Source organism: Apodemus sylvaticus, chromosome 19 (genome assembly GCF_947179515.1).
Source record: "Apodemus sylvaticus chromosome 19, mApoSyl1.1, whole genome shotgun sequence".
NCBI lineage: Eukaryota > Metazoa > Chordata > Mammalia > Rodentia > Muridae > Apodemus > Apodemus sylvaticus.
In genome coordinates, this window is record NC_067490.1 from 56,547,734 (window position 1) to 56,569,340 (window position 21,607).

The 21,607-nt window shown below is 38.1% G+C and overlaps 1 pseudogene; it reads right to left on the minus strand.

Annotated features, from left to right (window-relative positions):
- Positions 1–4,389: 4,389 nt before the first annotated feature.
- Positions 4,390–5,301, minus strand: LOC127669942 (vomeronasal type-1 receptor 4-like; annotated as a pseudogene).
- Positions 5,302–21,607: the final 16,306 nt, after the last annotated feature.

Consider the following 21,607-nt stretch of genomic DNA (forward strand, 5'->3'; position numbering starts at 1 on the left):
TCTATTGCTTTTACTATGTTTAGGTATGGGCCTTGAATTCCTGTTCTCTCCAAGACTTTAAGCATGAAGGGATGCTGAATTTTGTCAAATGCTTTTTCAGCATCCAATGAAATGACCATGTGGTTTTATTCTTTGAGTTTGTTTATATAGTGGATTGTATTGATGGATTTCCGTATATTGAACCAACCCTGCATTCCCGGGATAAAGCCTACTTGATCATGGTGGATGATCGTTTTGATGTGTTCTTGGATTCGGTTGGCAAGAATTTTATTGAGTATTTTTGCATCGATGTTCATAAGGGAAATTGGTCTGAAGTTCTCTTTCTTTGTTGGATCTTTTTGTGGCTTTGGTATCAGCGTAATTGTGGCTTCGTAGAAGGAATTGGGTAGTGTTCCTTCTGTTTCTATTTTGTGGAATAGTTTGAAGAGTATTGGTGTTAACTCTTCTTTGAAGGTCTGGTAGAATTCTGCACTGAAGCCATCTGGTCCTGTGCTTTTTTTGGTTGGAAGACTTTCTATGACTCCTTCTATTTCTTTAGGCATTATGGGACTGCTTAGATGGTCTAGTTGGTCCTGATTTAATTTTGATATTTGGTATCTGTCAAGGAAATTGTCCATTTCCTCCAGATTCTCCAGTTGTGTTGAGTACAGGCTCTTGTAGTAGGATCTGATGATTCTTTGGATTTCCTCAGTTTCCGTTGTTATATCTCCCTTTTCATTTCTAAGTTTGTTAATTTGGATACTTTCTCTGTGCCCTTTGGTCAGTCTGGCTAAGGGTTTATCTATCTTGTTGATTTTCTCAAAGAACCAGCTCCTGGTTTCGTTCATTTTTTGTATGGTTCTCTTTGTTTCTACTTGATTGATTTCGGCCCTGAGTTTGATGATTTCTTGCCTTCTACTCCTCCTGGGCAAAACAGCTTCTTTTTGTTCTAGGGCTTTCAGGTATGTCATTAAGCTGGTAATGTATGCTCTCTCCATTTTCTTTTTGGAGGCACTCAGGCTTTCATTGTGTCCCATAGATTTGGGTATGGTGTGTTTTCATTTTCATTATGTTCTAAAAAGTCTTTAATTTCTTTCTTTATTTCTTCCTTGACCAAGGTATCATTGAGTAGAGTATTGTTCAATTTCCATGTGTATGTGGGTTTTCTATTGTTTCTGTTGCTATTGAAGATCACTTTTACTCCATAGTGATCAGATAGGAGGCATGGGATTAGTTCTATCTTCTTATATTTGTTTAGGTCTGTCTTGTGACCAATTATATGGTCGATTTTGGAGAAGGTACCATGAGGTGCTGAGAAAAATGTATATTCTTTTGTTTTAGGATAGAATGTTCTATATATATCTGTTAAATCTAATTGGTCCAAAGCTTCAATTAGTTTCATTGTGTCCCTGTTTAGTTTCTGTTTTCCTGATCGGTCCATTGAGGAAAGTGCAGTGTTGAAGTCACCCACAATTATTGTGTTAGGTGCAATGTGTGCTTTTAGTTTTAATAAAGTTTCTTTTACGAAAGAGGGTGCCCTTGCATTTGGGGCATAGATGTTCAGGATTGACAGTTCTTCTTTTTGTATTTTTCCTTTGACCATCAAGAAGTGTCCCTCAGGGTCCCTTTTGATGACTTTGGGTTGAAAGTCAATTTTATCTGATATTAAAATGGCTACTCCAGCTTGTTTGCTGAGACCATTTGCTTGTAAAATTGTCTTCCAGCCTTTTACTCTAAGGTAGTGTTTGTCTTTGACCCTGAGGTGTGTTTCCTGTAAGCAGCAAAATGTAGGGTCCTGTTTACGTATCCAGTCAGTTAGTCTGTGTCTTTTTATTGGGGCATTAAGTCCATTGATGTTAAGAGATATTAAGGAATAGTGATTGTTACTTCCTATCATTTTTGACGTTATTTTTTAAATTTGAATGCTTATCTTCTTTTGGGTTTGATGAAAGGTTACTATCTTGCTTTTTCCAGGGTGAAGTTTCCCTCCTTGCATTGGTGTTGTCCTCCTATTATCCTTTTTAGGGCCGGGTTTGTGGATAGATATTGTGTAAACTTGGTTTTGTCATGAAATATCTTAGTTTCTCCATCTATGGTGATTGAGAGTTTTGCTGGATATAGTAGTTTTGGTTAGCATTTGTGTTCTCTTAGAGTCTGCATGAGATATGCCCAGGACCTTCTAGCCTTCATAGCCTCAGGTGAGAAGTCTGCTGTGTTTCTGATAGGTCTTCCTTTATATGTTACTTGGCCTTTTTCTCTTACTGCCTTTAGTATTCTTTCTTTGTTTAGAATATTTGGTGTTTTGATTATTATGTGACGGGAAGTATTTCTGTTCTGGTCCAGTCTGTTTGGAGTTCTGTAGGCTTCTTGTATATTCATGGACATCTCTCTCTTTAGGTTAGGGAAGTTTTCTTCCATAATTTTATTGAAGATATTTGCTGGCCCTTTAAGTTGTAAATCTTCACTCTCATCTATGCCTATAATCCTTAGGTTTGGTCTTCTCATTGTGTCCTGGATTTCCTGGATATTTTGGGTTACAAGCTTTTTGCATTTTGCATTTTCTTTAACTGTTGAGTCCATGGTTTCTATGGAATCTTCAGCATCTGAGATTCTTTCTTCTATCTCTTGTATTCTGTTGTTGATGTTTGCATCTCTGTCCCCCGATTTCTTCCCAAGGCATTCTATCTCCAAAGTTGTCTCCCTTTGAGTTTTCTTAGTTGTTTCTACTTCTGATTTTAGATCCTGGATGGTTTTGCTTAGCTCCTTCACTTGCATGTTTGTGTTTTCCTGTAATTCTTTATGAGATTTTTGTGTTTCCTTTTTCATCACCTCAGCCTGTTGACCAAAGTTCTCCTGTATTTCTTTAAGAGATTTTTGTGTTTCGTTTTTCATGACCTCAGCCTGTTGACCAAAGTTCTCCTGTATTTCTTTAAGTGTTTTTTGCATTTCCTCCTTGTTGGCTTTTGTATTCTCCTGGATTTCTTTCAATGATTTTTGTGTTTCCCTTGCAAGGGCTTCTAACTTTTGATCCATTTTCTCCTGAATTTCTTTAAGTATGTCCTTCATGTGTTCCTGTACCAGCATCATGACCAATGATTTTAAATCCAAATCTTGTTTTACTGGTGTGATGGGGTATCCAGGACATGTTGGTAGAGGAGAATTGGGTTCAGATGTTGCCATATTGCCTTGATTTCTGTTAGTGACGTTCCTGCGTTTGCCTTTTGCCATCTAGTTCTCACTGGTGTTAGTTTGTCTTGTCAGTGCTGGACTCACCAGTGCAAGCTGCCCCTTCCCAGTTGGCCTCTGGTGCACAGCTTATCTCCTGCACTGCTTGTAGACAGGGTGCTGCTGCCCAGGCTGTTCAGATCCCAAAGCAGGCACCTGAAGGCTCCCGCTGGGGCCCGCTGGATTCACTGGAGCACACTGACTTCTCCCAGCTGGCCTCCCGGAAGCCCAGCTAGCCACTTGCAGGACTTGGAGATGTGGTGCTGCCGCCCAGGCTGATCTGGATCCGGAAGCGGAGGGAGCATAGCTGAGGGCTTCCGCCTGAGGCCTTGCCCCAGATTGTGCCTGTGGAGCAGATGGAGCCAGTGTGCACCCCCAGGGAGTGCCGATGGTGTATGCTGATGTGATCTCCCCTGTGTTCCGCTCACTCCGCTGGGCAGCCGATCTGCCAACCGGGCTGTCGCACACAAGGTTAGCCTGGCCGCCCAGTCCCTGAGTCCATGCAAAAGCCTGGGAGGCCAAGGTCTGAGCAAAGTTCCCGTAGGGCTATGACTGTTAATTGGGTCCGCCAGTTGACTAGGATGGCGGGTGTGCGCGCCCGCGCTCCCTGAAAGCGCCGGGAGAGTCTGCTGTGCTAACAATCCCCTGGGCGGGTTGACTCACAGATGCCGGTGTTTTATTCTTATCACCCAATGTTTGCTCAAAACCATCAGTGACTCCAGTTCTAATGGGTACAAAACATCTTCTGAGCTCTCTGGGTGTTTTGTATAGGAGGTATACAGATAGAAATCAAAGGATTATACAAATTCATATAAAATAGAAGGAATATTAGACATTAGGCACACATACACACACACACACACACACACACACACACACACACACACTGTCAATCAAAGATATATTTTCCCGGGCCATCAGATAATTCCTAGCCTCCCAATTATATTATCCCATGTTCACTATACTTTGCTTAATATCATGTAACAATTTATATTAAAATGGTAATCTTATATATTAGAAATTTTTGTCACTATTGAATAGTATATTATATAAAAATGAAGTTCTAATGACTGATAACTGACTTCTGATGATATTTTCAAACTGAAATCATAGCATTGTACAACACAATAAGAGAAAGTATATGATAGGACAGATGACCAGGGCTCATATTGTATCTAGATGAAGCTATCTCTTACAAAAGCAGAAAAAAAAACAGGCTAATACTATGCTTGATATTGTTCATGAGAACAAAGGGGCAAACAATGGGAAAGCAGGTTTCGAGAACTGTAAATACAGTTACTCACAGTAACATTGGATATTTGGAGGAGGCCATAAGGGTAACCATAATGGAGGAGAGCAGATAGGAGAGGACAAAAGTGCACACCAGGATGAGGAGAGATTGAGTGGCTCTGTTTTCAGCTGAGGCATTTAGTAGGTGCTGAGAACTATGGATATGCTGGACTTGCCTCTTGTGTCTGTAGAGTCTACTCACCATGGAGACACTGGAGCAGGCCATGAGACCCAGGCACAGTCCATCAGAGAAGCACAGTATGAGCATAGTGCAGTTCCCACATTTCCATAAGCAAACCATGAGCAGTATTTATTAATCTTCCATTTAGTCACATTTTCATTGTACCTGGGACCTGACACTGTTACTGGCATCATGATGTTTAGAAAGAGATTCACAAGTCAGCCTAGTGAGCACGAGGGTTCAATGTACTTGGTCGCTCTGTGTTTAATTATCATCCACCTGGAGTTGCTGGGGCTGATTGTGATTGCTTGGAAGCAACTCAGTAGGCACATGGCATACAGGGACATTCCCCTTGTTATTCGGTAAATATAGTTTATTAATTTACATCCAATACCATTCAGGAAATCTTTAAATTCATAATTTGACAGTGTCTGTGGAATGGCTTTTGAGATGACAGACAAGCAGTTGGCCAAAGTCAAGTGTTCTATAATCTGGTCTTTAGGCATTAAGGACTTCCCAGTAGATATCAAAATGATATAATAAATTAGTATTGAAGAATTTCCAAGCATTCCCACAGTAATCTGGGAGAAGAGAAAAATTCCCATTGCAATGTTTTCAGAAGGCATTTTATTTTCTATTAAAATAGTAAACAGATTTAGTATGGTTGTGAGTCCCTAGAAATATAATATCAATGTGTATTATTTCATGATGTTATCTAAAGGAATGTAGTTATAACTTTATTCCATTTGTATAACTTTCCCATTGAAGAACATTCAAAGGTTTGTTCATTGTTAGAGTAAATACTCTCTATTGTGTATATGAAAAGTTTGAATATCTTTTCTTAAGAATAATGTTTTCACTGGACAAGGTGCTGCATGACCTTCAATATAGCCATCAAGAGATTGAAGTACACAGACAAATGAATTTGAGAGTAACCTGGACTAGAGAATTATTTCTAGGGTATACAAAATACATAACTCTATGTTAATCCCCAAGAATGATAAATGTTTTTATTGCTTTTGAAAAATATGATTTATTTGGAGTCAATTTTCAAGGAAAAATTTTAAGACTCATTAATTCTAAAATTCACAAGAAATACAATTCACAATTCCTTAAGAAGAACAATAGATAATATTTGAAAATCTTATTTTAAAAGTGGTTAAATATTCACAACATATAAAGTGTAGTTAATTTTAGTATTTATATAGTTTTTCATTATGTGATTTTAATTATGGGGGTGGTTTCATGAGAGTGTAAGTGCTAACAGGGACCAGAGTTTTTGGACCTGCCAACTTTGGATATGCAGACAGGGACAAGCCAGGGATAAATAGAAACTTCAAACAGAACTAATATAGAAATTATTGGCAATATGCACTTTAAAGAACTGGCTTATACCTCCATCCTATAAAAATATTTGAATCTACATTTGAAAAAGCATAAAATATTAAACAAATGAAAGATGGGTTCATGACTTAGATAAGTTACATATAAACTGTTCAGATATCAAAATGTGCAAAAAATATCCATGTGATAAGAATCCATGTTCATACTCTATTGGAAAATAAAATATTTTAGCAACAACTCTAGTATTGTTTTTCTTCAGTAAACTGATAAATCATTATCAAATTCCAATTGCCATGTTACAAGAATCTGCAGTCCTGAAAGGATCCAAAACCATGCAGGAAATGACTAGTTTTGAGTAAAAAGTATAAATGAATGCTCTTTGTTTTTGTCAAATTGCCCAACTGAGACTCAGCAGTTCTCAGGTAGAATTTAAAAAGTAATTTCATACTGTAATGTTTTGTAGTCAAAATTTCTGACCCTGAATAATTTTTCATAAAATTGATATCAGTGTGCATAAAAACTGGATTGTGATTATATCACCTCACTTTGTCCTAAAATTGTCAACTCATTGAAATGCTGAAATGCTACAACCATAAGAGGAAATTGCTAATACACAGATGTAGGTAGACACAACAAGACTCTATAATAGAGACATTGCACAAAGTATTTAGAAGTAGAGTTGCTTGAAATGAAAAGCATTCTGCACATTAAAGGAAAGTAAAAGCCAGCGAGGTGAAACCCTACAGTGTTGTAGAAAGCCTTGACTTTTGAACTTGAATCAGGAGCTTAATACCTACCATGTATAAAGGAAAATAAAGATAAAAGATATCTTCATAAACATTTTATAAGCAGAGTAATGAAAGTGACAGAAATTCTTTAAAGATGAAGCATAGAAGTGCAGGAAATGCTTTTTATATGAAATTAACATATTTAGCATTCCTGTGAAATGAAAATTACAGTTTTGTTGAAACTACTTTGAAGACCTTAGAACAATTAGCATCAAAAGAATAAACAATAACATGTACTGAAGATGTTGTAGTGATAAGTAATCATCATTCTAAATTGGTGGAAGAGCAAAGTAATACATTCATTAGAGAAGTGAATATAAACATTCTTTGATAAATTAAAAATAGAATACTATATAACACAGCTATAAAATTTTGAGGCATATAACCAAAGGACTCTATATCCTATCACAGCAGGCATGTGCATCCATGTCAGCTGCTGGTTTTTTCACAATAGTAAAGACATGATGTGCATCCTGATGGACAACATGATGAATAATGATATTCATCATCAGACAATGGAAATTTACAGTGGAATTTTGGTCAACTTTATTTGAAAATAAAATCATGAAATATTCAGTAAGAAGACAGATTGGAAAAGAATTCAGCAAGGTAACAAGTTAAGAAAAACAACTCAAGTTGGTTGTAGAACATGGACATGTCCAGATGAATGTATGTGGGCAAAAAGTCATTATGGACTATAAAAGCACAAGAGTTCAAAACATTGAGATAAAAGAGATATTGAGGAACCAAGACTGGGGTAGTAAACATAGTATATATAGCAAAAATGGCATTTAAAAGGATATACCAAATAACATTATAAAGGATATACCAAGGTGCATGATGTTGAGGGGTTTGAGAGGAAACCTAGAAGATAAACAAAACTAATTTTTTTGAAAATGTCATGAAATCCAACATTATGTATAGTACATTAATTTTTAAAAACCTCTCCTGACAATATTATTGTTTTGTGATAAATTTTTGCCAATGATCATAACAATTCTTGTAGTCAATGCAGTCTTACAACTAACACCCTATACTTAATATAAAATTAAATTTCCCTGGTAATTCTTGTGTTATGTCTCTTCTATGGAAATTTTCTTATATTTGAAGGACTGCGGATTAAACCCAGATTTCGTGTATAGAAGATGAGCAGTCTGTCATGGTGCTACAGTCCTATTCTTTCTATATAAATTTTAGATCAGTACATGATGTTTTAGAAGAATAAAATTTGAAGTCTTTATATCTTGGTGATATGTTGGCTATACTGTCATTTGTGCATAGAAAATTTTGATTAAACCTATCTTGTTTTTTGTTCCAGAATTTTTGCTTGAAGGACATGACATAAATGTACATCCCCCTTTGCTTTAGAGAGTACAATTTAAAGTATAATATTGTAAATGTATATTATATAATATAATATATGCTTTCTACAATGTACATTGTCCAGAGAGCAACAAGGGGACCACATGGTGAAAAGAGAAAAACTGCTCCCCAAACATATCTTCTTAGCTCCACACTAATATACTGCCCTAGGTGCACATGTCCTTCCTCAAAAATAAATGACTTCCCTAATAAAAATTTAAAGGAGCATACAATAATGATTGACAGGAATATGAGGTGAAGGTGATGTATCTTTGCTTATGGGCAAAATGTTTCGTATCTGTCATGAAATGTTCTTGAGATCACCTGCAGAACAAGAGGGTTGTGTTTCTCATTTGTGAACTATGTACTCAGAATTATTTACAACATAAATATTTGTAGTTTGACTTTGGTTTTTACTTTCACAAATGAGGGCATTGTGAGTAATATGTGACAAGTTCCTCCTATGTTTTGAGGTGTTGTGGCTATAGTGATGGCAGCCAACTGAACAGTATACTGACTTGTGCTCATAGCTTTCTGATATAAAACAGAGGGTCACAATGATGGGTCTTCATTTTTGTGTGTAAGGACAATTTATAACTGTATTAGATAAGCGTATAATATGGCATAGTTTTGCTGTTGTTATTTTAGGTTAGTAACATTAATCCCTGGCATCAGGCAGCTACATGATAGCTCCTGAAATTCTCAACAGTGACTATAACATTAGAATATAGAAAGCCAAACACTTGTGTAGAATTTCAACAAGTAGACAATCCTAACTGTTCATATAAAAAGAACTTGGAGTGTGCAAGTTATTTCTAAAAAAACAAGGAAGCTAGGATGCTATATTAACCAATTTAAGAGTTCTTTAGTAAAACATAGAAACAGAATCAGAAAAACATCTGACACAGTCAGAATAAGAGAATTCAAAAGAAATTAAACACATTACGAGTATGCATGTACAATTTTCTTATAAAACATTGAACATTTGATTCCAAATCTCAATTTTCTCTAAAATTCATGTTTTCCTCATAGAAATTCACCTGTAATTCTACCAGTTATGATACAATTTTAATTACTAACATCAATATTCAATACTAAACATTCCCTAACTGCTGAAAAATAAAATTATAATGTATCAATTTCCAGAAGCAAATTACTAGGTAAGTAGAAGAAATTACAATAGTAAAACACTGAGTCTAGCAGACACAGGACTTCCCCCCTGTGCTCATCTGTTCCTTTACATGGGCCAGAGTGGCAGGCCTCCTCCCTGACCCAACCCCACAGGCTGCCTCTGTCCAAGAAGTTATGCCATTACCAGTGACACAAGAGATCTTCTGTAATGAGGGACACAGTCATTCCAGTTTTCACCTCCATCTGCAAATGGGGAAGGTCCTGCCTGAGGACCTCAAAGCCTGCTTGTGTCATAGAAAGTTCACCCTTACCAGGAACACAGGCTATCTTCCCTAATCAGGAACACACATAGGAGGATTGCTCTAAACAGGGACACAGAGGACCTGCCCCAACAATGGAAATAGGAAGTCCCCCTAACCAAAGAAGGCACTGTCTGCCTCCAAGAGGCTAGTGATAACCCAGGTCCAAAGAGGCAAGATAATGTTAGAGATACCCAGGCTAGTTATTACTGGAGATAACCAGACTGTTGAGTTGCAAACCCATGAACATAGGCAAGAGAAGCTGATGCAATTTGGCACCATCACAACCAAGGTCTTCAACCATAGAAAGCCCAGGAGACCCTAACACACCTGAAAATTAAGATTCTGAGCTAAAATACCATGTCAAAACGTGCTATCGACATTTACATAGTATATAAATAAATGTCTTAAGGAAATACAGGAAAACACGGGGGGGGGGGATGTAGAATTCCTTAAAAGGAAATAACTAAATCCCTTAAGGAAATACAGGATAACACAATGAAGCAGGTGAAGGAATTGAGAAAAATGGTCCAAAACCTAAAAATGGAAATAAAATCAATAAAGAAAGAGATCAGGGGCAACAGGAACATAACCAATATGCCACGAGGTACAGAAGAGAGAACCTCGAGCACAGAAGATGTCACAGAAGGTATTGACACATTAGTTAAAAAAAATAGGAAGTGCAAAAAACTCACAACTCAAAGAACAAGGAAATTCAGGACACAATAGCAAGATCAAACCCAAGAAAAATAGGAAAAGCAGAGTGAGAAGATTCCCAGCCTAAAAGGCCAGAAAACATCTTCCATAAAATCACAAGTGGGGGGGGAACCTTCCATAACCTAGAGATAGAGATGGCCATGAATGTACAAGAAGCCTATAGAACACAGAATAGATTGGGCCAGAAAAGAAAGTCATCCCATCATGTAATAATGCACAGAACAAAGAAAGAATATTAAAAGTTATACAGGGAAAAAGGAGGACAAATCACAATTATACCAGACATCCCTACAAAGACTCTAAAATCCAGAATATCCTAGTCAGTAGTCAGACATACCCTAGGAGATTACAAATGCTAGCCCAGGTTACTATGCCCAGCAAAACTCTCAATACCGCAGATAAACTGATATATATCACAGATAAAACTAACTTTAAACAATATCTTTCTACTAATCCATCCATACAGAGCATACTGGAAGGAAAATTCCAACACAAGGAGGTTAACTGTAACCCAGAAAATATAAGAAATTAAACAACTCACAACAAACCCAAAGGAAGAGAATGACATGCACAAAATGCCACTTCTAATAACAAAAATAACAAGAATGTACAATCATTTGTACTTAATATCTCTCAACAGAAAGGGATTAGTTTCCACAATAAAACGACACAGACTAACAGACTGGATATGCAAGCTGAATGTAGAAATTTGCTGTATACAAGAAACACACCTCAGTGACAAAGACAGATACTATCTCAGACTAAAGGGGTAGAAAAAGTTTTCCAAGCTAATGGTCCCAAAAAACAAGCTGGAGTAGGCATTCTAATATCCAAGAAAATAGACATTGACCTTCTGTTCTGAGCTGGTGCCCTGAGCAGACCTTGGAAACTAATTCTGCACTCAAGCCCACAACACCCCGAGGAAGCTAGACTCCAAGGAGCTCTGATGCTCAGGATCATAGGTGAGAAGACTACAAGATTCATCCCAAACTGGGAGGAACTGGGACTCTCTGAGGTTCCAGGGACACAGAAAACCATGACTGACCAGTGGCACAGGTTCCTTCCAGTCTGAGCAGTGCCCTGAGCAGATGGTGGGTACAAGATCCACATTTACTCCCAAAACATGCAGCAGAATTGTGACTGCAGGGTGCTATTACATGCCCAGCATCATAGGATCAGAGAACCACAGGATCTCGGGAGCTTGGTCACACCAAGATTTCAGGATCCCAGAGGTGGCTTGACTTGCAGGAGCTCTTATACCCAAGATGTCAGGATTAGAGGATCACAGAGACAGCCGGACTCTGAGGAGTTCTAACATAACCAAGATAAGAGGAGGGACAGGCTCCAGTTAGAGACACTGAGTGCAGGTAGCATTAGCAATAACCAGAAAAAGAGAAGCAAGCACAGGAACATAAGCAACAGAAACCAAGGATACTTGAAATCATGTGAACACAGTTCTCCCACAATAGCAGGTCCTGAATACCCCAAAGCCCCCAAAGAGCAAGACTCTTAAAAGTCACATCTCATGATGATGATAGATGACTTTAAGAAGGACATAATTACCTTAAGGAAATCAAGGAGAACACAGGTAAACAGGTAGAAGCCCTTCAAGAGGAAACACAAATATCCCTTAAAGAATTATAGGAAAATACAACCAAACAGGTGAAGGAACTAAACAAAACCATTCAGAGTCTTTAAAAAAGGAAATAAAAACAATAAAGAAATCACAAAGGGAGATAACACTGGAGATAGAAAACCCAGGAAAGAGATCAGGAGTCATAGATGCAAGCACGACCAACAGAATACAAGAAATAGAAGAGAGAATCTTAGGTGTAGAAGATACCATAGAAAATATTGTCACAGCAGTCAAAGAAAATACAAAAATGCAAAAAGGTCCTAACCTAAAACATTCAGGAATTTGAGCACACAATGACAAGACCAAACCTAAGGAAAATAGGTGTAGAAGAGAGTGAAGACTGACAACTTAAAAAAGAGTTTAAAAACTTCCCTGAACTATAGAAAAAGAAAGAGATGCACCTGAACATACCAGAAGTCTACAGAACTCCAAGTAGATTAGACCAGAAAAGAAATTCTTCCCATCACATAATAGTCAAAACACAAAATACACAAAACAAAGAAAGAATATAAAGATATTAAAAGCAGTAAGGGTACAAGGTAAAGTAACATGCAAAGGCAGACCCATCAGAATTATGCCAGACTTCTCACCAGAGACTAAAAAAGCCAAAAGATCCTGGATAGATGTCATACAGACACTTTGAGAACAAAAATGCCAGCCCAGGCTCCTATACCCAGCAAAATGTTCAATTAACATAGATGGAAAAAGAAAGATATTCCATGATAAAATCAAATTTATACAATATCTTTCTACAACTCCAGCCCTACAGGGGAAAATAACTGAAAAAGTTGAACACAAGGAGGGAAACTACAACCTAGAAAAAGCAAGAAAGTAATCTTCTAAGAAACCCCAAAGAAGATAGTCACACAAACATAATTCCACCTCTAATAACAAAAATAACATGAAGCAATAATCAGTTGTCATTAATATCTCTTTTTTTTCTTTTTGAGACATGGTTTCTCTGTATAGTCCTGGCTGTCCTGGAACTCACTCTGTAGACCAGGCTGGCCTCCAACTCAGAAATCTGCCTGCCTCTGTCTCCCAAGTGCTGGGATTATAGGCGTGCAGCACCATGTCTGGCTCCTTAGTATATCTTAACATCAATGGACTCAATTCCCTAATAAAAAGACATAGACTAACAGACTGGATAAGTAAACAGAACCCAGCATTTGGCTGCATACAAAAAAATATATGGAAAATCTGGAATAAACTGAAAATCTGGGTGAAATGGACAATTTTCTATACAGATATTAGGTACCAAAGTTAAAGGAGTATCAGATAAAGCACTTGCATAACCACTAAAAAAATAGCATCAGTCATTAAAAGCCTCACAACCAAATAAGGCCAAGGACCACATGGTTTTATTGCAGAGTCCTCTCAGACCTTCAAAGAAGACCTAATTCCAATTCTCTTTGAAGTATTCCACCAAATAGAAACAGAAGGGACATTGCCCATTTCCTTCTATGAAACCACAATTACACTTACCCTAAACAACACAAAGACCCAAAAAAGAAAGAGAACATCAGACCAATTTCCCTTGTGAATATCGGTGCAAAAAATAAAAATACTCAATAAAATTATCTCAAACTGAATACAAGAAAACATCAAAATAATCATCCATCATGAACAAGTAGGCTTCATCCCAGGAATTCAGGGATGGTTCAATATATAGAAATCTATCAGTCTAATCCACTTAAAAAACAAACTCAAAGGAAAAATCCTCATGATCATCTCACTAGATGCAAAGAAAGCATTTGTCAAAATTCAACATACCTTCATGGTAAAAGTCTTGAAAAGATCAGGAATTCAGAACCCATACCTAAACATAGCAAAAGCAATATATAGCAAACCAGTAGCCAACAGCAAGCTAAACAGAAAGACACTTGAAGCAATCCCACTAAAATCAGGGACAAGATAAGGCAGTCTACTCTCTCCCTACATATTCAATATAGTAGTCAAAGTCCTAGCCAGAGCAATTAGAAAATAAAAGAAAGTCAAAGGGTAAAAATTGATGTGAAAAAAGTCAAAATATCACTATTTGTAGATGATATGATAGTATACTTAAGTGACCCCAAAAATTCCACCAGAGAACTCCTAAAGCTGATAAACAACTTCAGCAAAGTGGCAGATATAAAATACACTCAAACAAATTAGTAGCCTTCCTCTACACAAACAATTGACAGACTGAGAAAGAAATTAGGGAAATGACACCCTTCCAAATAGTCACAAATAATATAACATACTTTGGTTTGACTCTAACCAAGCAAGTGAACCATCTGTATGACAAGAACTTCAAGTCTGTGAAGAAAGAAATTGAAGAAGATCTCAGAAGATGGAAAGATCCTCCATGCTCATGGATTGGTAGAATTAATATAGTAAAATGGGTCATCTTGCCGAAAGCAATCTACAGGGTCGATGCAATCCCCATCAATATTCCAATTCAATTTTTCATGTACTTAGAAAGAGCAAAATGCAAGTTCATTTGGAATAACAAAATCTCAGTATAATGAAAACTATTCTCAACCATAAAAGAACATCTGGGGGAATCACCATTTCTGACCTGAAGCTGTACTACAGAGCAGTTGTGATACAAACTGCATGGTATTAGTACATTGACTGGCAGGGAAATCAATGGAATAGAATTGAAGACCCAGAAATGAGCCCACACACCTATGGTCACTTGAACTTTGACAAAGGAGCTAAAATCATCCAGTAGGTAGAAGACAGCATTTTCAACAAATGGTGCTGGTTCAACTGGTGATCAGCATGTAGAAGAATGCAAATCTATCCATTCTTATCTCCTTGTACAAAGCTCAAGTCTAAGTGGATCAAGGACTTCCACATAAAGCCAGATACACTGAAACTAATAGGAGAGAAAGTGGGGAAGAACTCTAAGTACATGGGCATGGTGGAAATTTTCCTTAACAGAACACCAATGGCTTATGCTCTAAGTTCAAGAATTGACAAATGGGACCTCATAAAACTACAAAGCTTCTGTAAGATAATGGACACTCTCAATAGAACAAAATAATAACCAACAGATTGGGCAAATATCTTTGCCAACTGTTCATTCAACATAGGGTGATTATCCAATATATACAAAGTACAAAAGAGATTAGACTCCAGATAATCAAATAACCCTATTAAAAATGGGGTACAGAGCTAAACAAAGAATTCTCAACTGTGGAAACTGGAATTGTCAGAAACATCTAAAGAAATGTTCAATATCCTCAGTCATCAGGGAAATCCAAATCAAAACAGTCCTGAGATTACACCTCATACCATTCAGAATGGCTAAGTTCTAAAACTCAGGGGAAAACAGATGCTCACAAGAATGTGGAGAAAGAGGAATACTCCTCCATTGCTGCTGGGATTGGAAGCTCATACATCCACTCTGTAAATCAGTCTGACATTTCCTCAGAAAACTGGACATAGTATTACCTGAGGACCCAGCTATACCACTCCTGAGAATAAACCTAAAAAGATGCTCCATCATATAACAAGAACACATTCTCCACTATGTCTATAACAGCCTTATTTATAATAGCCAGAAGCTTGAAAGAATCTAGATGTCCTTCAGCAGAAAAATGGATACAGAAAACATGGTACATTTGCACAACAGACTACTACTCAGCTATTAAAAACAATGAATTCATGAAATTTAGGCAAATGGTTCGATTTAGAAAATATCATCCTGAGTGAGGTAACCCAATCACAAAAGAACTCACATGGTATTCCTTCACTAGTATGTGGATATTAGCCTATCTTAGTCAGGGTTTCTATTCTTGCACAAACATCATCACCAAGAAGCAAGTTGGGGAGGAAAGGGTTTATTGAGCTTACACTTCCACATTGCAGTTCATCACTAAAGGAAGTCAGTACTGGAACTCAAGCAGGTCATGAAGCAGGAGTTGATGCAGAAGCCATGGAGGGATGTTTCTTACTGGCTTGCTTCCCCTGGCTTGCTCAGCCTGCTCTCTTATAGAACCCAAGAGCACCAGCCCAAAGATGGTACCACCTACAAGGGGTCCTCCCCACTTGATCACTAATAGAAAAAATGCCCCACAGCTGGATCTCATGGAGGCACTTCCCCAACTGAAGCTCCTTTCTCTGTGATAACTCCAGCCTGTGTCAGGTTGACACACAAAACCAGCCAGTACGGAGCCTAAGAGCTCAGAATACCCAAGATTCAATTCACAGACCACATGAAGCTTAAGAAGAAAAAAGACCAAAGAGTGGGTGCTGTTATCCTTCTTAGAATGGTTAACAAAATTCTCATGTATACAAATAAGGAGACAAAATGTGGAGCAGAGACTGAAGGAAAAGCCATCCAGAGACTGCCTGCCCTGGGGATCCAGCCCATATGCAGTCACCAAACACAGACACTATTGGGGATGCCAAGGAGCCTATGCTGACAGGAGCCTGATATAGTTGTCTCCTGAGAGGCTCTGCCAGAGCCTGACAAATACAGAAATGGATACTCACAGCCAACCATTGAACTGATCACAGGGTCCTGAATGGAGTAGTTAGAAAAAGGACTGAAGTAGCTGAAGGGGTTTGCAACCCCACAGGAAGAACAACATTATCAACTAGTCAGAGCTCTCAGGGTCTAAACCACCAACCAAGGGGTACACATAGAGGGATCCATGGCTCTAGCTGTATATGTAGCAGAAGATGGCCTTGTGGAGCATCAATGGGAGAAGAGGTTCTTGGTCCTGTGAAGGCTCGATGCCCAAGTTTTGGGGACTGTGAAGGCAAGGAGGTGGGAGTGGGTGAGTTGGTGGAGACACACCCTTATAAAAGCAGGAGGAGGAGGGATAGAATATGGGGCTTCTGGAGGGAAAATTGGGAATGAGGATAACATTTGAAATGTAAATATATTGAATATCCAATAAAAAGTGGATTAAGCCCTATTTTGATTCCCCTACAAATCTTTCAGCTCTACTTCTTATTGTAATGGATGATTTAATAGACTGTGCAAGAAATGATGAAAAGACAGGAAAGCACTTACATAATAGTTCACTGGAGAAAGGAAGAAAGTAAATATCCATATAGAAAAATATAGCAATAAATTTCACAATATGTAGACTCTAACTCTGAATCTCAAGAGTAGACACCAAAGTTCAAAGAGTAACATCATGAGCAGTGTACGTAGGATTTCAAAGCTGATGAAAAAGCCAAAGAGCCATGACTATTTACTGAAATCTTCACCACACCAGTCACAAACCATTGGGGTTAAATCAGATCAGGACTGTACCTTCTGTCTCCCACATGAAACCCTCTTTGAAGAAGGGCTTTCTCGGGAGTTGATTGCATGTTCTTCAGGTGACTTAGAGAATCTAAACAAAATTATGTTTCTGTACAGACATACAGCAGTCTGAATGGGATGCAGACTGGCTTTAAGAAAGACTGAGCTTAGTAAGTGGAGATAAGAATGGATCGATTTGCATTCTTCTGCATGCTGAACTCCAGATGAACCAGCACCATTTGCTGAAAAGGCTATCTTTTTTCCATTGGATGGTTTCAGCTCCTTTGTCAAAGATCAAGTGACCATAATTGTGTGGGTTCCTTTCTGGGTCTTCAAGTCTAGTCCATTGATCCGCCTGCCTGTCACTGTACCAATACCATGCAGTTTTTAACACTATTGCTCTGTAGTACTGCTTGAGGTCTGGGATACTGATTCCCCCAGAAGTTCTTTTACTGGTGAGAATAGTTTTAGCTATCCTGGGTTTTTTGTTATTCCAGATGACTTTGAGAACTGCTCTTTCTAATTCTATAAAGAATTGAGTTGGGATTTTGATGGGGATTGCATTGAATCTGTATATTGCTTTTGGCAAGATGGCCATTGTTTACTATATTAATCCTGCCAATCCAAGAAACTGGAATATTCTTCCATCTTCTGAGGTCTTCTTCGGTTTATTTCTTCAAAGGCTTGAAGTTCTTGTCATACAGATCTTTCACTTGTTTGGTTACAATCACACCAAGATACTTTGTAATAAAGACACATGCTCTACTATGTTCATAGCATCCCTACGTATAATAGCCAGAAGCTGGAAAGAACCCAGATGTCCCTCAATGGAGGAATGGATACAGAAAATGTGGGATATTTACACTATGGGATACTACTCAGCTATTAAAAACAATAAATTCATTAAATTCTTAGGCAAATGGGTGGAACTGGAGAATGTCATCCTGAGTGAAGTGACCCTATCACAAAAGAACACACATGGTATGCACTCACTGATAAGCAGATATTAACCCAGAAGCTCAGAATACCCAAGAAACAATTCACATATCAAAGGATGCCCAAGAAGAAGGAAGGAAAGGACCCTCATCCTGAAAAGACTCAGTGCAGCAGTGTAGGGGAACACCAGGATAGGGGAATGGGAAGGGGGTGATTGGGGAACACGGGGAAGGAAGAGGGCTCATGGGACTTTTGGGAAGGAGGGATCCATGAAAGGGGATATCATTTGAAATGTAAATAAAGAATATACCGAATAAAAAAAAGTAAATCTGAATCAGAGACAAAATTTGTTAGGTTTTTTTTTCTCTTAAAATATCCAGCAGTTGGGCTGGAGAGATGGCTCAGTGGTTAAGAGCACTGACTGCTCTTCCAGAGGTCATGAGTTCAAATCCCAGTAACCACAAGGTGGCTCACAACCATCTGTAAAGAGATCTGATGCCCTCTTCTGGTGTGTCTGAAGACAGCTACAGTGTACTTAGATATAATAATAAATAAATCTTTAAAAAAATATTCAGCAGTAGGCAAGACAGGAGTTGGAAGAAAGTAGAGATAGTGTATATTGAAAAGCAGTAGATAAGAATGAAAATCATGAAGCTTGCATAAGAAATCAGTAAGGGAAGGGCTATGAATTCCCAATTAAGAGAATGTCCCATAGCAGTGAGATAATTTTAGGCATCATTAACCTAGGATTCTGGGAGTTTTAAAAATAGGATGAGGATGAGAAAAAAAGTAAATATGAACTAGCTCCTTGACACATCCCAATAGCCTATATGGTGAACACCTCTCTCTCTCTCTCTCTCTCTCTCTCCCCCCCGTGTGTGTGTGTGTGTGTGTGTGTGTGTGTGTGTGTGTGTGTGTCTGTCTGTCTGTCTGTCTGTCTGTCTGTCTGTCTTTCTCCTTCCAGATAATGAATCTTCCTGGCAAAGTAAACTTTTTCTTCCTAAGGAAATAGGACAAGCCACTGAGCTTTACTGAAGAATTATCTTCAAGGAGCCAGGACAAATGAAATGGCTTTTAGCTGAAGACCTGGTGAATTAAGAGATAAATTCTACTTTCCAGAGACAGTGGTTCACTTTTCTCTGTGACAGAGGCTGTTTTATGCAGTCTTTCCACAGTAGACTTCAGAAGCTTACAAAGTCTTTCTCTAATAGTTTCAGATAAAATAACCAACTGGATCAACTCCCACAGTGTCCTCCTCCTAAATCCAACAGTTTCAAAGATGTGCTATAGTTCATAGAGAATCCCCTTGTATTTGTGGCTGATTTACATACGACAATGGAAAGCATGAAGGAGAAAGATGCAGGGGACATGTAAGAGAAGTGGCCGGAAGGAATGACATTAAACATAGAGCAGGTTTCACCTTCTCAAATGTGCTTTGCTCTTAATGGACAAGTCAGCATATGTCCATGAAACTGTGATTTGGGGACATGTAATTACATGCTAATTTTTTCAGTGTATCTCCAGTCACCCTGATGGTCTCTATAAAAGCCTTGGACACTTACCAATCATTTAACTCTTGTGCTAAGGAGACTGATCTCTGTCTGCCTTCTTTTTTAAAAAAAGATTTATTCTCTGTCTTATAATTATTGAAAATATATAGTGATTTAAAACAAATTAATAAGTCACAGAAGAATACAAAGAATTCCAACACAACATTTTTTTAAATCACTGATGCATGTTAAGTTGTAAAATGTTTGTAGTTGAGGCATTTGTCTGTATGTAATTCAAACACCTTACAGTTCACATTATCCTTTGAAGATAAACATTTGACAGTGATTGTTTATAATTAATGCTAGAAACTGTGAAACTGAAGTCTAGAACTCTATGAAGTCCCATGCTGCATAGATTAGCCTAGTTACTTGAATTTTCTGACTATCTTCACAGTATATTTGTGCTGCCTCATTGTACAAAATGCTTTCTTTCAAAGACATATTCCTTTATAATTAGAAAAAATAAAAAAAATCTGAAGTTAAATATAAAATCCAAGAAATCATGACTATATATTAAGTATAGAATTTTCAAAATATTTATTTAGGTATAGGAATCAGAGGCAAGATGATCAAGAAATGAATTTGTACTACCAAATATTCTGCCTCAAGAAATGGTAGAAGGAGAGAATTCTGATTAAGTAGCAAAAGTAGCAAGAAGGACCAGAAGAAAGAGGAAAAGAGAAAGAAAAAATAATCATCAACTATTGGATATCAAAGATCTATTGTAGGGTTTCAACAGATCATGGACAGTTTCATTGTTTATGATATTACTAAACTTTTTTGAGGTTAGGTGGTCTAGAGTTTTATTTGTGTTTTTTCAAATGGTTAATAATCTCTGAAATGTTCATTAAAGTGTGAATTACTTGAACTTGCAAAAAACCATAGACTTTCAACCAAAAGTTACCAATGATATGGGTAAGGACACTTTATATTCATCAAAGGAAAAATCCACCAAGAGGAATTTCAATCCAGAACATCTATGGCCCAAATTCAAGGACACTCACATTTGAAAAAAAAAAAAACTTTAATAAACCTCAAAACACACATTCAACCTTTCATATTCATATTGAGAGACCTCAACACCACACCCTCACCAATCATCAGGTCATTAAAACAGAAACTAAAACAAGACACAGTGAGACTTACAGAAGTTTGAACCAAATGGATTTAACAGGTATATACAGAACATTTCATCCCCCAAACAAGAGAATATTTCTTCTTCCCAGCACTGGATGGAAACAACTCCAAACTGACCATATAATCAGGCACAAAACAAGCCTCAACAGGTACAAAGAGTTTGAAATAATCACAGTCAAATTTCTGAGCAAGATTGTTTATATCTGAAACAATTGCTGGGCCAAAAATGGAGGAGACTGAAGGAAAGGCTGCCCAGTGACTGGCCCAACTCGGGACCCTTCTCATTGGGGATGGAGCCAGCACAAAGACCTGACACTATTACTGATGCTATTATGTGCTTACATATAGGAGGCTGTAGTAGCTGGCCCTACCAGCAGCTGACTGAGACAGATGCAGAGACCTACACCCAGTCATTGGACTGAAGTTGGGGAAGCCATGGAGGAATTAGGGGAGGACTGAAGGAGTTGAAGGGGAGGGTGACCCCATAGGAAGACCATCAGTCTCAACTAAACAGACCTCTGGGAGATCTCTGTGACTGAGCCACCAACCAGACAGCATACACTGGCTGGACCAAGCCCCCGACCCCTCCCTCAGTGCCTCCATATGACACATATATAACAGAGGATTGAGTGATCTGGCCCCAGTGGGAGAGGATGCACCTAATCCTGGAGAGATCTGAGGCCCCAGTAAAGAGAGATACCTGAGAAGGGAGAAACCCCCTCTTGGAAGCAAGGAGGAGGGAGAATGGGTAAAGGAACTGTGGAGGGGCATGGGAGAGGCAATG